We start from the raw sequence: 15,843 nt of genomic DNA on the forward strand, positions 1-15,843 counted from the left end.
AGTGATCTTAGTTCTTCGAGCTCGTGAATCTGATCTTCTCGGTTTTTACCGGCGAACATTAGATCAAAATTCACTGCTCTCAGAGCCCAATACGCTTTGTGTTCTAGTTCTACGAGTATATGACATGCCTTCCCATAAACAAGTTTGAATGGTGTTGTTCCTATGGGGGTTTTGTAAGCCGTCCTGAGGGCCCACAAAGCTTCATCTAACTTTTCTGCCCAATTTTTGCGATTCATTCCTATAGTTCTTTCTAAAATCCTTTTAATTCCTCGATTCAAGACCTCTACTTGCCCATTGGTCTGAGGGTGATATGGTGTTGCCAGTCGTTGGTGAACTCCATATCGTGCTAAGACTTTGTCCATCAGAGCGTTACAGAAGTGGGTACCTTTGTCGCTGATTAGGGCTTTCGGGGTACTGAATCGTGAAAATAACCTTTCAGAAATCGTACAACTACTCGAGCATCGTTAGTGGGAAGAGCTTGTGCTTCTACCCATTTAGACACGTAGTCGACTGCTACAAGGATGTACTTATTTCCGAATGAGTTAGGAAATGGGCCCATGAAATCTATTCCCCATACATCAAAGACCTCACAAAATTGAATGCCCTTTTGAGCCATCTCATTTTTTGCTGAGATGTTTCCGGATCTTTGACAAGCATCGCATGCTTGGATCAAAGCATGTGTGTCTTTATATATGGTGGGCCAGAAAAATCCTGCATCAAACACTTTTCTGACCGTAGTGGCGGTACCGTGGTGCCCACCAGTAGGTCTTTCACGACAGTGTTTGAGAATATCTAAGGCCTCCTTTCCCGCTACACACCTACGAACAACCTGATCGGCCCCTATCCTAAACAAGTATGGATCTTCCCAGAAGTAGAACTTAAGGTCGGAGAAGAATCTCTTCCGCTGCTGATGAGTGAGCTCTTTCCTTAAGATTCTACATGCTAAGCAGTTCGCAAAATCAGCAAACCAAGGACTTTCATCTTCCTCCTGCATGACTGCTTGGATATGCATGAGAACATCATGTGGAAAATTATCATTGATAATTTCCTCGTGGTGTCCTTTTGAAGCTGGGCATTCTAAGCGCGTAAGATGGTATGCGACTACATTTTCTGCTCCTTTTTGTCCTTAACTTCAATGTCGAATTCTTGGAGTAGTAGAATCCATCGGATGAGTCTAGGTTCTGCATCTTATTTGTTGAAGAGGTATCTTATGGCGGCATGGTCGGTGTAAACTATGGTTTTGGAAAGAACTTGAAAGGATCTAAATTTTTCAAAGGCAAATACTACTGCTAGCAACTCTTTCTCTGTTGTGGTGTAATTTTCTTGTGCATCGTTCAGAGTTTTACTTGCATAGTAAATTGGGTGAAAATGTTTTTCTTTGCGTTGTCCGAGTACGGCTCCAGCTGCAAAGTCACTTGCATCGCACATGATCTCGAATGGAAGGGTCCAATCGGGTGTAGTCATGATTGGTGCGTTGACAACTTTGTCTTTTAATGTGTTGAATGATTCAACACATTCTTCAGAGAAGAAGAATGGTGTATCTTTCTCCAGAAGTTTGGTCATAGGTCTAGCAATTTTGGAGAAGTCATTTATGAAGCGGCGGTAGAAGCCTGCGTGACCTAGAAAACTTCTAATGGCTCTGACTGAAGTTGGTGGTGGAAGTTTGGATATGGTTTCTTCTTTGGCTCTATCAACTTCTAGTCCTGCTTGGGATATCTTATGACCTAGAACGATGCCTTCTTTGACCATGAAATGGCATTTCTCCCAGTTGTACTAAGTTTACTTCTTCACACCTAGCCAACATTTTGTCTAGGTTTTTCGGACAATGATCGTAGGAATCTCTAAACACTAAGAAGTCGTCCATGAAGACTTCCATAGAGTTTTCGATCATTTCATGAAAGATGGCCACCATGCAACGTTGGAAGGTGGCTGGAGCATTACATAGTCCAAATGGCATTCTTCGGTAGGCGAAGGTTCCATACGGACATGTAAAGGTGGTTTTCTCCTGACCCGACCCGTTTTTAAGCTATCTATTTTGTGCCCACCCTAGCGAAAATTTCTGGATCCGCCACTGGTCATAGCCACGTCTAATGTCTAAGCTATAACTTAAATAACTTAAACATTATCCCTACCTAAATGCGAGCACTTAGAATGATAATGATAATAAGAAAAGTGTGACGGCTTGGTAGAAAAGCACCTGGACACTAAACAGCGCTTCGGGACTTTCATATTTGCACGTTTTATGAGAAAACAGAATGTCGGCTAGTCGTAGTAATCGGGAAAGCTTCCCAATGTTAAGTGTGTGTTTTTGAAAGGTGAGATTTTGGGATGAAATGGTTCAATCCCATATCTCCCTATTTATAGTTGAAATCTGGTTCCTTCCCGTCGCGCGATTGAACTATTTCGGTGTCACTTCGCGTCGCGCGAAGAAGCATTCTGCCACATGTTGACACGAGGCCTGTACAATCGTGTCACGTGTTAACACGTGGTTGGACACGTGTCTCCTATTACTTAACGAGGTTTCGCGTAGCACGGAGGAATCCTAACTGTCCGTTCGCCTAGCACAAAATGGCTATTAGGTAAATTAATATTACATTCTGATGTGCGAAAATATATATATAAATAAAACACGAATCGCAACTAAGCTTTAAAAACCAAACAACCTACCCTATCTCACACAAACGGCAAGTGTACCGGTCGCGTAGCAGCACAGTCTAATGGAAGTCCGGATTTCGAACACAAAGACACGTGAGAACGGCTCAGATAATTAACCCTAATCTAAGTCCTGCCTAAATAATATATTTATTTGTCTTAATTATTTAAACTAACTTAACTTAACTTAACGAAACTAACTGGAAAACTTAACGGCACTAACGAAGCTCTTAACGAATATGGAGAAACAACTACCTACGCAAGAATCCTATTGATAGTTCAACGGCTAACGTAATTAACTAATCACACGACACCGGGATCTTATAATAATTAACTAAGAATTATTAAAGTTCGCTAGATTACCTCTCGGTCTCACCAACTAACCCTCACAAATCTAAGAAGATTGAATAAATGTACCGGTAAAAATATTACTAAGGTACCTTAATGATGCATCTCCTCTCGAACCCAACGACACAAAACCCGCTTAAAACTGGTACTAGAAATTATAGGGATAAAGGGGTAGCAATATCTAACCCAATCTAAGACACATATTTGCACGCAAAACTAAACCGGATAAGACCAAAACTCGCTCTCGCGCAATTCTAACCTAACCGAATAAAGACACGAGGCAAACCGACTCCCTATTACCTCTCGGTCTCAAGGGAGGTGAAACTATTGAATTTTAATAATTAATTGCACTCAAAATTCTTATGATCGCGCTAACCACAATCAGATCAAAAACACAAGTCTATGACCTAACCGAATAACCCTAACCAAACGATACAAAATCAATCAATCAAGGAAATAAGGAGAATCACATGCAAAAATTATATAAAAACAATAACTAACACATCAAAGATAGAATTAAATAAAGCTTTCAGTAATAATACGTCGTATAACTAATCAAAACCAAATAAACCGTCAAACAATGTCAATATTCATCTCTACCTAGGTAGTGCAAAGAGTTTAGCTACTCATAATAATAATAATAATAGATAACACAAAGTTAATAAGTTTAAAAACTAAATTCATAATTAAAGAAAACAGAAAATCAAACCAATAAACTTTGATGAATAGCCTTCTATTTCCCTTGGTCGCAAACCTTCAAAATAATTTTTCTTGTGCTAGGGACTGTTGCCGATTGGAACTTGTTGTTAGGATTGAGATTATATTTTTTTCTTCTTCTGCTTGCTTTATGCCGTCCAAACTTAAACCCAAACTTCTAGGTTTATGATATTGTATTATTCGCACATAAACTGCCACACACACACTTTGACTAAAAAGTAAATTGTCTCAAACTTTATTTCTTTCTTTTTGGCTCTAATTCCGATCGGATGTATCAAGGGTGGGGGCTTAGGGGTTTTTTTTAATTTTTATATTATAACATATATATTCATGTAAGACTTCATACAAATGGGCTCGGGCCGGACTTTAACTTGGTTCTTCAAAATTTGATCATAAAGGCCCTTTTAAGTCTTCAAAATCCCAACCTTTTCTCCTTTAAAACTCGTAACCTACACAAAATAATAAACTTTGTAAGATCAAGTTAAAACAAGTTAAAAAAAACATTATTTATTATATAGACAAGTAATAAAAACGTGATAAAAAGGTGCGGAAAATATGTGTGTTTTGCAACACGTCAAACATCCCCACACTTAAGATTTTTTCGTCACTGAAAAAGAAATCAACACAGGATTATAACCAAGTGAAAAACGACAAACTCTCAGATTATTTATCATTATTAAAGCACAAGAAACAGCTCGACATATTGACCGCGATTGCCGATATTGTTGTCCACTTAACCCAACCACTAACCAATCAAGCCCCCAATTGCATTAAGCATTTTAAGTCCAAAAATCAAGGCTACACCTACCCCATCTCAGAAAAAGAGAGCTAGAAGAACTAGAGTCAAAGCAAACTGGTTCGACAAATCACCATAAGCCAATGACTCGTTGATGGTACTAATTAGATGCACTCGGTGGAATTTTGATGGATGAATGGTCATGTGGAGGTCGTACGAGCTATCCCTAAACATTATTGGACTTTGTCCTATAAATTCCTAATTTCATATTTATTGACTAAGAACCTTCGAGACCCAATAGTGTATCCTCAGAGTCACTATCCCTAAGGTAACACGTAAACTCTAAGTCCCGTCTAGTATGTGCATCTTTGGCCTCTTTTACTAACTTTAAATAATGCTTCTTTGGCATTTTATAATACATAACTTTCTTCACAAGCATTTTGCTTTTCTTAAACAACTTTGGATAATACAAGACATAACAAACTTTCAAAACATACTTTTTTTTTCTCTTTTTTTTTCTTTTTTTCTTTTTTTTCAATCTTTTATATCACCCTAAAATATATAACTATTTCTAAGCTCATAAAAAGATGGACATATGGTGTGTGCTGGTTTAAGTGCATTTAATTCTTACCATCTCAAAGTTTTCAGATTATGGTAATCCTCCCTAAGCATCTAAATTCGGTTTCACCGTTTTTCAAATTATTATATATATAAAAATTGCTAAAGAGGACTATCAAAGCTAGTTGGGCCTACCGACACATCCCAAATCAGATATGCAAACCATCACCTTTTTTTATTATTATATTATATTCTTCAAAAGTTCCGAGAGTTCGTTAGCACATTGGTAGTAATATCATTTCCTGCTTAACGTAGAACAAAAAACAATTTTCAAGGGACATTTTTCTCTTTAAAACTCTTTATTTTTTATTTTTATTTTTTATTATTATTTTTTAATTATATATTTTTTTTATAACTTTTTAAAAAAAAATTTCCCACAACTAAGTAAAATAAATTCCTATCCCCACACTTAGAACGAAATCGTCCTCGATGAGAACAAGGAAAAGAAATAAAATAAAATAAAATAAAAATAAAAACTTAAAGTAATCAAAATTAAAACGGAGAACTGGTTACTCCCCTGGTTTATATGCAGAATCTTCAACAGCTGTGTATCAATCGATCGACCGTATAGCATTTCATTCGCGGCCGCAACCCCGGGAGAACCAGTTCCAAAACGCCATCAAAGCTACCATGCGCATAATAATACCTGCAATAACTCAAACTCGCTTGCATGTAGCGGCGTACAAAACAGAAAGCAAAAACATAAGAAATAAACATATTTTTGTGTTTTTGTTTTTTTTTATTATTTTTATTTTTATTATTATTTTCTTTTTAAAAAAAATTAATAATAAAATAAAGCATATAATAATGAAAATCATAATACACACTCTACAACTCGGGCCATCTCCCGAGTGATGCATCCAACACGTCTACGCCTTGGTGAGTGAGTCAAGGTAGAACACCTCGACTGTCTGATCAGCTACTGGCTCGCCTATGTAGTGCTTCAACCTCTGACCATTCACCTTAAACTTCCCGCTTTCGTCTTCAATCTCAATTGTGTCATAAGGGAATACCTCTGTAATGGTGAACGGGCCTGACCATCGAGAATTCAGCTTTCCCGGAAATAATCGTAATTGGGAATTATATAGCAAAACCCGATCCCTGCACTTGAACTGTTTATCACCTCTCAACTTCCTATCATGCAGCTCTTTGGTCTTCAGCTTATAACTATATGAGTGTGCATATTCATGATCCCGCAGCTCCTCTAACTCATGTATCTGATGGAAACGGTGAACTCCAGCAGTCGAAAGATCAAGATTAACTGTTTGAATCGCCCAAGAAGCACGGTGCTCCAACTCAACAGGCAGATGACAAGCTTTCCCATAAATCATCCGAAACGGGGTGGAACCGGTCGGAGTTTTGTACGCTGTACGAAAAGCCCATAAAGCATCATTTAATTTGCCAGACCAATCCTTTCGGTTTAGCCCAACCGTCTTCTCAAGAATGCGTTTAAGGCCCCGGTTACTCACCTCCACTTGTCCACTAGTCTGTGGGTGGTAGGCAGTTGCAAGCCGATGGGTGACCCCATAGCGTTGCAACGCCTTCTCCATCTGCGCGTTGCAGAAGTGAGTACCCCGATCGCTGATCAAGGCTTTCGGTACATCAAAACGAGAGAAAAGATTTTTTAGAAATCTCACTACAACTCGGGCGTCGTTAGTGGGCAAGGCTTTGGCCTCGAACCATTTGGAGACGTAATCAACAGCCACGAGTATGTACTTGTTCCCTCTAAACGACGGGAACGGGCCCATAAAATCAATACCCCAAATGTCAAAAACCTCGCACACCTGAATAGCATTTTGGGGCATCTCATGTCGGGATGAGATGTTACCGACACGCTGACACCGGTCACAGCTTTTTACGAACGCATGAGCATCTTTGAAAATCGAAGGCCAATAGAATCCTGAATCGAAGACCTTCTTAGCAGTAAGAACAGCACCATGGTGACCTCCTATCAGTCCCTCATGACAGTGGCTCAGAATTCGCCACCCTTCTTCAACATCCACACATCTCCTCACAAGCTGATCAGCACCTATACAAAAAAGAAACGGGTCGTCCCAGATGTAGAACTTTACGTCAGCAAAAAATTTCTTCTTTTGCTGGTGAGACATCCTCCTAGGGAGGGAACCATCGACAACGAAGTTCGCGATATCAGCAAACCACAGGTATCCGTCATCCTGGGCTTTGACAAACATGAGATTCTCTATCGAGAAGTGGTCATTGATGATGACCCCAGCATCTCCAATCTCGGCTCTCTCAAGACGTGACAAATGATCGGTCACTACATTCTCAGCCCCCTTTTTATCACGGATTTCGATATCAAACTCTTGAAGCAGCAGGATCCATCGGATGAGACGAGGCTTAGAATCCTGTTTGCTGAAAAGATAACGGGTGGCAGCATGATCCGTGTAGACGACTGTTTTGGACAGAACAAGATAGGACCTAAACTTATCAAATGCAAACACCACAGCTAACAACTCTTTCTCGGTGGTGGTGTAATTCTCCTGTGCACTGTTTAGGGTCCGGCTAGCATAGTAGATCGGGTGGAAGTGCTTCTCCTTCCGCTGTCCAAGCACTGCTCCAACGGCATAGTCGCTCGCATTGCACATCAATTCGAATGGCAAAGACCAGTCGGGAGCAATCATGATCGGGGCGTTAACGAGTTTGTCTTTTAGAAGATCAAACGCCTCGATACACTGTTCAGAGAAGACAAATGGAGCGTCTTTCTCTAGTAGCTTGGTCATCGGTCTCGCAATTTTTGAGAAATCTTTGATGAACCTGCGATAGAAACCTGCATGACCTAAGAAGCTACAGATGGATCTTACAGACGTGGGCGGGGGAAGATTAGAAATGGTTTCAATTTTAGCTCGATCGACCTAGATCCCCGCACTCGAGATCCTATGTCCTAGAACAATGCCCTCGCGTACCATGAAGTGACACTTCTCCCAGTTGAGGACTAGGTTGGTGTCGACGCAACGAGCCATCATCCTATCAAGGTCGGAGAGACAGTGATCGAAAGAATTCCCGAAGACAGAAAAATCATCCATGAAAACTTCCATGGAATCCTCGATCATGTCGTGAAAGATCGCCACCATACTTCGCTGGAAAGTAGCTGGAGCGTTACAAAGTCCAAAGGACATACGTTTATAGGCAAACGTGCCGTAAGGGCAGGTGAATGTGGTTTTCTCCTGATCATCGGGAAAGATCGGGATTTGGAAATACCCGGAGAAACCATCCAGAAAACAGTAGTACTGCTGGCCTGCCAAACGCTCTAGCATCTGATCAATGAAAGGCAGAGGAAAATGATCTTTCCTAGTGGCATCGTTCAGTCTGCGGTAGTCGATGCAGACTCTCAACCGGTCACGGTCCTAGTGGGAATAAGCTCGCTCTTTTCATTGGTGACGACAGTCATGCCACCCTTCTTGGGAACCACTTGGACAGGACTAACCCATGCGCTATCAGAGATGGGAAAAATGATTCCCGCATCAAGGAGTTTGATGATTTCTTTCTTAACGACCTCTAGCATTTTCGGATTAAGCCTCCGTTGAGGTTGAACGACGGATTTGAATTTATCCTCCATGAGGATCTTATGAGTGCAGAATGAGGGATTAATCCCTTTGATGTCGATAATCTTCCATGTTATCGCCTCCTTATGCGCTTTCAGCACCTTCAACAACTTCAATTTCTCGACCTCCGTCAAGGAAGACGCGATGATGACGGGTAACTTCCTCTCCTTGTCCAGAAATGCATACTCCAGATGATCGGGTAGATCCTTAAGTTCTAAGGAAGGAGGAGGGCTCTCAACAGAAGGTTGGTCCCTCGGATCATCTCGCACGATCTCAACAGCTGACTCTGAATCTAGGGGTGGTGACATGGTGTCATCCATCAATGGTTGAGTGGTCATAGCAACCATCTCGACCTCTGAAATCTCCCTATCAAGAATCTGTGGGTCCAAGGTAGGTCCTCCACAAATGTCAGTGAAAAACTCCCGCACATGTGATACGATGGTGTCAACGAAATACAAGGAGTCGTCTGCCGACTTGGGGTGCTTGAGTGAATGTCTTACGTCAAAGGTGACGTTATCATTCCCAACTTTCAAAATCAATTTGCCCTCACAGACGTCGATCAACGCCTGTGCGGTGGCAAGGAATGGTCAGCCTAAAATGAGCGGGACACTATCATCCTCATTCATATCCAGAATGACAAAATTCACCGGAATATGAACTTGTCGATACGAACAAGCATGTTCTCGACCACCCCTCGCGGGTATTTCACGGAATGATCAGCAAGTTGGATACTCATTCGGGTTGGCCTCGGTTCGCCAAGACCCAATTTACTGAACACAAAATACGGCATAAGATTGATGTTGGCCCCAAGGTCGTCCAATTCATGTCGAACCGTATCGTCACCTAAGATGCAGGGAATCGTGAAACTCCCAGGATCGGCCATCTTTTCTAGCAACTTGCTCTGCAACACTGCAGAGCACCCAGCACTCAACGGAATAGAAGAGACCTCAGCTAGCTTCTCTTTATTAGAAAGAATGTCCTTGAGGAATTTAGCATATTTGGGCATCTGAGTAAGCGCCTCAAGGAAAGGAATGTTTAGGTGAAGCTGTTTGAGAAGTTCAAGGAACTTGGAGTTTTGCTCCTCGTCTCTATCCGATCGGAGTCTCCCAGGATAAGGCAATTTGGGTTTGTAGACTCTCAGAGGTGGGTTAGATGAAGATGAAGGTTTATCGACCGGCTTTGTACTCGCTGGAATAGTCTGCTGGTGTGCCTCGGCCGGCAGGAGGCTCCATCTGGATCTCCTCGTCCACCTGCTCTTCCTCATCAACCGCATGTGTGACAACTCTCGAAGGTCCAGCCTCTCTTTCTCTTCTAGCACCACTCCTAGTAGTCACAGCTTTGGCGAACCCTCTCGGATTTTTCTCAGTATCACTCGGTAGTGAACCCGGTGCTCTCTCGGATAACTGGCTGGAAATCTCTCCGACGTGACGCTCAAGATTAGCTAGAGACGTGGCTTGGTTCTTTAGCATAGCATCGTGTTCCGCAAATTTCGCCTCATTTGTCACTCAGTTCCTCTCATCTCACTTCAACAGCTCAGCCATCATCTCCTTTAGTGAGGCTTTCTTCTCCTCTCTCCCCACTTGTTTCGAACTTTCCTGACCTGAACTCCCCTGCCCGAATAGATTCTATCGACGCTAGTTTTGGTATTGGGCTTGGTAGCCACTGGCTTGTCCCCCACGATAGTTATTCTGATTTTTTCAGCCAGTGTTCCCGCCGAAGGCGGGGTTTTGATACCTCAAGGGGTTGTTGACGAAGTCAACCTCCTCCTGGTTGCTACCTGGCTTAACAGGACAGTCAATGGTGTGGTGACCCCCTCGGCAAACTTCACACTTCGTGACGCTCTTAATAGTAAGATCTCTAACAAGTTTGTTCAAAGCATCAATTTGCGCCTGCATGCTAGTGTTCGAATCGACTTGAAGGACTCCTCTCGATGACGTGGAAGAATTTCTGCCCCCGTGCCCCTCGTAGCTCGCTGCTAGATCATCAAAAAGAACGACACACTCATTGGGATCTTTGTTCTTAAGGAGGTTCCCGTTAGCAGTCTGGTTCAACATCTCTCTCACGTGTTGTGTGGCTCCATTGTAGAATTTCTCGATGAGCATCCACTTGTCTAAACCGTGGTGAGGACAACTAAGAAAGAGGTCCTTGAATCTTTCCCAAACTTCCCCGAAAGACTCGTCGGACCTCATGCGGAAGGAACAAATCTCCTCACGGAGTCGAGCGGATTTAGATGGCGAAAAGAATTTGGTCATAAATTTCTCTTGTAGGCCCGCCCAAGTGGTGATGGATCTAACAGGTAGTGACTTCAGCCATTTGTAGGCTTTGCAGGTGAGTGAGAAGGGAAAAATACGGAGATAGATTGCTTCATCGTTCATGTTGCCGATATTGAAAGTTTCGCAGATTTGAACAAACATGTCGATGTGGTTTGAAGGGTCTTCGCTCTAGCCCTTCGAATTGGAGTGCGGTTTTGATGAGTTGCATGACGTGGGCAGGAATGGACCAGTTGCCAGCGGCGGCACCGTTCGGTAAAGTGATGCTTGAATGAGGATTCGTTGTCGGCCTACCATAGTCAGCAACTACTCTCCTAGGCGGTTGGTCACACATGTTCCTATCCCTAGAAGAAGCGGAAGAAATAGAAGTAGAAGAAGAATCAGAACCTGTCGATGAAACAGAACGCTCTCTCTCTCGGGTTGGACTTTCTCGGTATCGTCAGACGTTTCAAGCTTAGGAGGTCCTTGTGAGCGGGTATGACGCATACGACTATAAAGAAAACCTAAAATTAACTAAGCTAAAATTAAACTAAAAACAAATATAAATAAATAAGCAAGTAAAACGAAAACAGGTAAGTCCCCAAACTCGGGTCGTTTTCTAATCGCCTCAAACCATGTCCCCGGCAACGGAGCCAAAAACTTGATGTACGAAAATATATATATGAATAAAACACGAATCGCAACTAAGCTTTAAAAACCAAACAACCTATCCTATCTCACATAAACGGCAAGTGTACCTGGCGCGTAGCAGCACAGTCTAATGGAAGTCCGGATGTCGAACACAAAGACACGTGAGAACGGCTCAGATAATTAACCCTAATCTAAGTCTTGCCTAAATAATATATTTATTTGTCTTAATTATTTAAACTAACTTAACTTAACTTAACGAAACTAACTGGAAAACTTAACGGCACTAACGAAGCTCTTAACGAATATGGAGAAACAACTACCTAGGCAAGAATCCTATTGATAGTTCAACAGCTAACGGAATTAACTAATCACACGACACCGGGATCTTATAATAATTAACTAAGACTTATTAAAGTTCGCTAGATTACCTCTCGGTCTCACCAACTAACCCTCACAAATCTAAGAAGATTGAATAAATGTACCGGTAAAAATATTACTAAGGTACCCTAATGACGCATCTCCTCTCGGACTCAACGACACAAAACCCTCTTAAAACTGGTACTAGCAATTATAGGGATAAAGGGGTAGCAATATCTAACCCAATCTAAGACACGTATTTGCACGCAAAACTAAACCGGATAAGACCAAAACTCGCTCTCACGCAATTCTAACCTAACCGAATAAAGACACGAGGCAAACCGACTCCCTATTACCTCTCGGTCGCAAGGAAGGTGAAACTATTGAATTTTAATAATTAATTGCACTCAAGATTCTTATGGTCGCGCTAACCACAAACAGATCAAAAACACCAAGTCTATGACCTAACCGAATAACCCTAACCAAACGATACAAAATCAATCAATCAAGGCAATAAGGAGAATCACATGAAAAATTATATAAAAACAATAACTAACACATCAAAGATAGAATTAAATAAAGCTTTCAATAATAATACGTCGTGTAACTAATCAAAACCAAATAAACTGTCAAACAATGTCAATATTCATTTCTACTTAGGTAGTGCAAATAGTTTAGCTACTCATAATAATAATAATAATAATAATAGATAACACAAAGTTAATAAGTTTAAAAACTAAATTCATAATTAAAGAAAACAGAAAATTAAACCAATAAACTTTGATGAATAGCCTTCTATTCCCTTGGTTGCAAACCTTCAAAATATTTTTTCTTGTGCTAGGGACTGCTGCCGATCGGAACTTGTAGTTAGGACTGAGATCATATTTTTTTCTTCTTCTGCTTGCTTTATGCCGTCCAAAATTAAACCCAAACTTGTAGGTTATGATATTGTATTATTCGCACATAAACTGCCACACACACACTTTGACTAAAAAGTAAATTATCTCAAACTTTATTTCTTTCTTTTTGGCTCTAATTCTGATCGGATGTATCAAGGGTGGGGGCTTATGGTTTTTTTTTTTAATTTTTATATTATAACATATATATTCATGTAAGGCTTCATACAAATGGGCTCGGGCCGGGTTTTAACTTGGTTCTTCAAAATTTGATAATAAAGGCCCTTTTAAGTCTTCAAAAACCCGAACCTTTTCTCCTTTAAAACTCGTAACCTACACAAAATAATAAACTTTGTAAGATCAAGTTAAAACGAGTTAAAAAAAACATTATTTATTATATAAACAAGTAATAAAAACGTGATAAAAAGGTGCGGAAAATATGTGTGTTTTACAACACACCACATTCCTTCGCGAAGCGCGAAGGAACTTTGGACGGTTCGTTCACGTCGCGCGAAGGGATTGAAAGTCAAAAATTTTATTTTCAATCCTTAAACTTTATAATATGCCATTTTTGGCTTAAACTTAGACGAGGTATTTTCGAGGTGTTAAAATGAGTTTATGCGATTTCGGTTGTTTTTCTTCACGTTCGTTACGGTGCCGAAACTAAAACAAAACAAAAATAATTCTAAACAAAACTAGCATTTAATCAGTTTTCGTTACGTTCGTTACAGATCAGAACTAAAACAAAATTAAAAATATGTCCTCACCAATAAGGTACCGCCAGACTCTTAATATATTAACATGTGACACTAGTGGCCCAATAACCAATTGGCACCAAAACTCTTACTTAGATTAACATATTAGACAAAAAAAAACTCATAAAATAACTAAAAAATAATAATACGAAAAATCAAGTTTAAAGAAAGGATGCCTCCAGCCTCGAACCTGCAATGATGATTTTCCTTAATTTCCTAAGCATTAACAAACCACACAATAACCAACACACCAAGGTACTATAATTGGTTTAACATCAAAATTATTTACACAAAAACAAAACAAAACTAATAAAATATTCAAAAAATATTTTGTGACACCAAACTTCTTAATTATACTATATAAATAATAGGTGACTTACAACACGCCAGGCTGGTGTTGTTTGGTTGTAATATGTAGCGAATGTTGTTAGCGTGGTAGGTATTTTTCTTACATTTCCTCCTCCAGGAGCCCGACTATCATATACACCCCCAAAATGTGGCAGTCCTATTGTTAGCATAAAAACTCGATTTCCAATATTACTTCAAGAAAGAATCTTAGCTCAATAACACGATTACCTAACAATATCATATTTAGTCTAGTACCATTACATAACCCATTTTTTAATCAATATTTCTTAGTTTAATAACCGGAACAATGTCTTTTAATATCAACTCATTGTTTGGCAATAAAGATACTTTAAGCCCATTAAGGGTGTGTTTGGGTTTCCTTATTTTTACCTCCTTATAACTTATTCACTTTTATATATTAAAATAGTGTTTGGGTAATATAACTTATTAAACATTTTAAAGAAGGAAAAAGGAGTTTTCATAAGTTAGGATTTTATAACTTATGGAAAACTCCTTATATAAGGTATAAGGAGGTGTAAATAAGGAATCCCAAACATGTCCTAAGAAGTTCAAGTGAGTATAAAGTTGCGTCAATATTATCATGGTTTATATAGTCTAATTAACATACCGATCTGAAGTTAGGTACTCTTTTTCAGCTCCTGGAAAAACGTAGAAAAACTACTAGAAAGCAACTCATTTTCCTATGAAACTTCCCTACAAAATTTAATTCCAACAAATTTCATACGAAATTCAATAAAAAAAAACAAACAAAAAGAAGAAGGAAGAAGGTAACCCTGAATTTGCTATAGTATTGCAAAAAAAAAAAACAAAAAAAAAAAAAAACAATATGATTTTTCGTTAAAAGTTAATTGTTGCTAAATCTCCAACAATAAATACTTATATCAATTGTGTTTATTATTTCCGCTAGAAAACATTATAAACATATATAGTTATTTGTGTTATCTGTTTGTATTATACTTTTGTTGAAAAGTTATGGCTAATTAGAAAGATTAATTAAAAATAAAACAGGTTTTGCTGGAAAAATGTAAAAACTTTGCAACAACATTCTGTTGTAGCAATTTTGCAGATAAAAAATTGTTGGAAAAAGGTTGGAAATGATTTTTTCAACAATCCAACATGTGTTTTCCCACTTGGCTTTTTGTTGAAAAATCATTGAATAATGAGTTTTCTAACGAAAACCACCTTAAAGAAATGACTCATTTTCTGGTAGTGAAAATTAAACTAAAAATGTATAAAAACCCGTGAATCGAAATCATACCTTTAGCATCAAATGAAATAATAAAAATAGCTTTGAAATCACACATGTTGTAATATATTTAGCGGTTGTAGATTACGACTTGAAATTTTATTTAGAGAGATTGTTGAGGTGATTGGGGATGAGATGACTTCGTATGGTTTGGAGGAAGAAGAAGAAGAAGAAGAAGAAGAAGAAGAAGAAGAAGAAGAAGAAGAAGAAGAAGAAGAAGAAGAAGAAGAAGAAGAAGAAGAAGGAGGAGGAGGTAATTGGAGATGAAACATGTATTCTTAGGGCTCGCAGGGAAAAAGGGTTATCCGAAAATGAAAAGGATCCGTGAAATTATCATTTGGATTGGATTGTAGATCCGAAAAAAAAATAAAAATGTGTCGTATATTGTTTTGATGGAAATAAGATGGTAAGAAGAAACAATGAGATGACAAATGATGGACTTTTGTAATCATTTATTAGAAGTTATAGATAGATTAGAGATGCAATGTTTATTAGTGACAATATATAAATATTTGTGGTGTTCGAGCCCTAAACAATCAATATCTCTTCTTGAATTCGTCTTTAATTTTATCCAAAACTTTAGAGGCGGCAAAATAGGCCAAGCAACTAAGACAAACTTTTACCCGATTTGATCCACCCGTTTTATCAAGCATATGTTTTGGGCTTCAAAAAAGTTGATTCGGCCC

Source organism: Bidens hawaiensis, unplaced genomic scaffold, assembly GCF_021521415.1.
Source record: "Bidens hawaiensis isolate Kalapana, Puna unplaced genomic scaffold, B.hawaiensis_p1.1 tig00000512_1, whole genome shotgun sequence".
Taxonomy (NCBI): Eukaryota; Viridiplantae; Streptophyta; class Magnoliopsida; order Asterales; family Asteraceae; genus Bidens; species Bidens hawaiensis.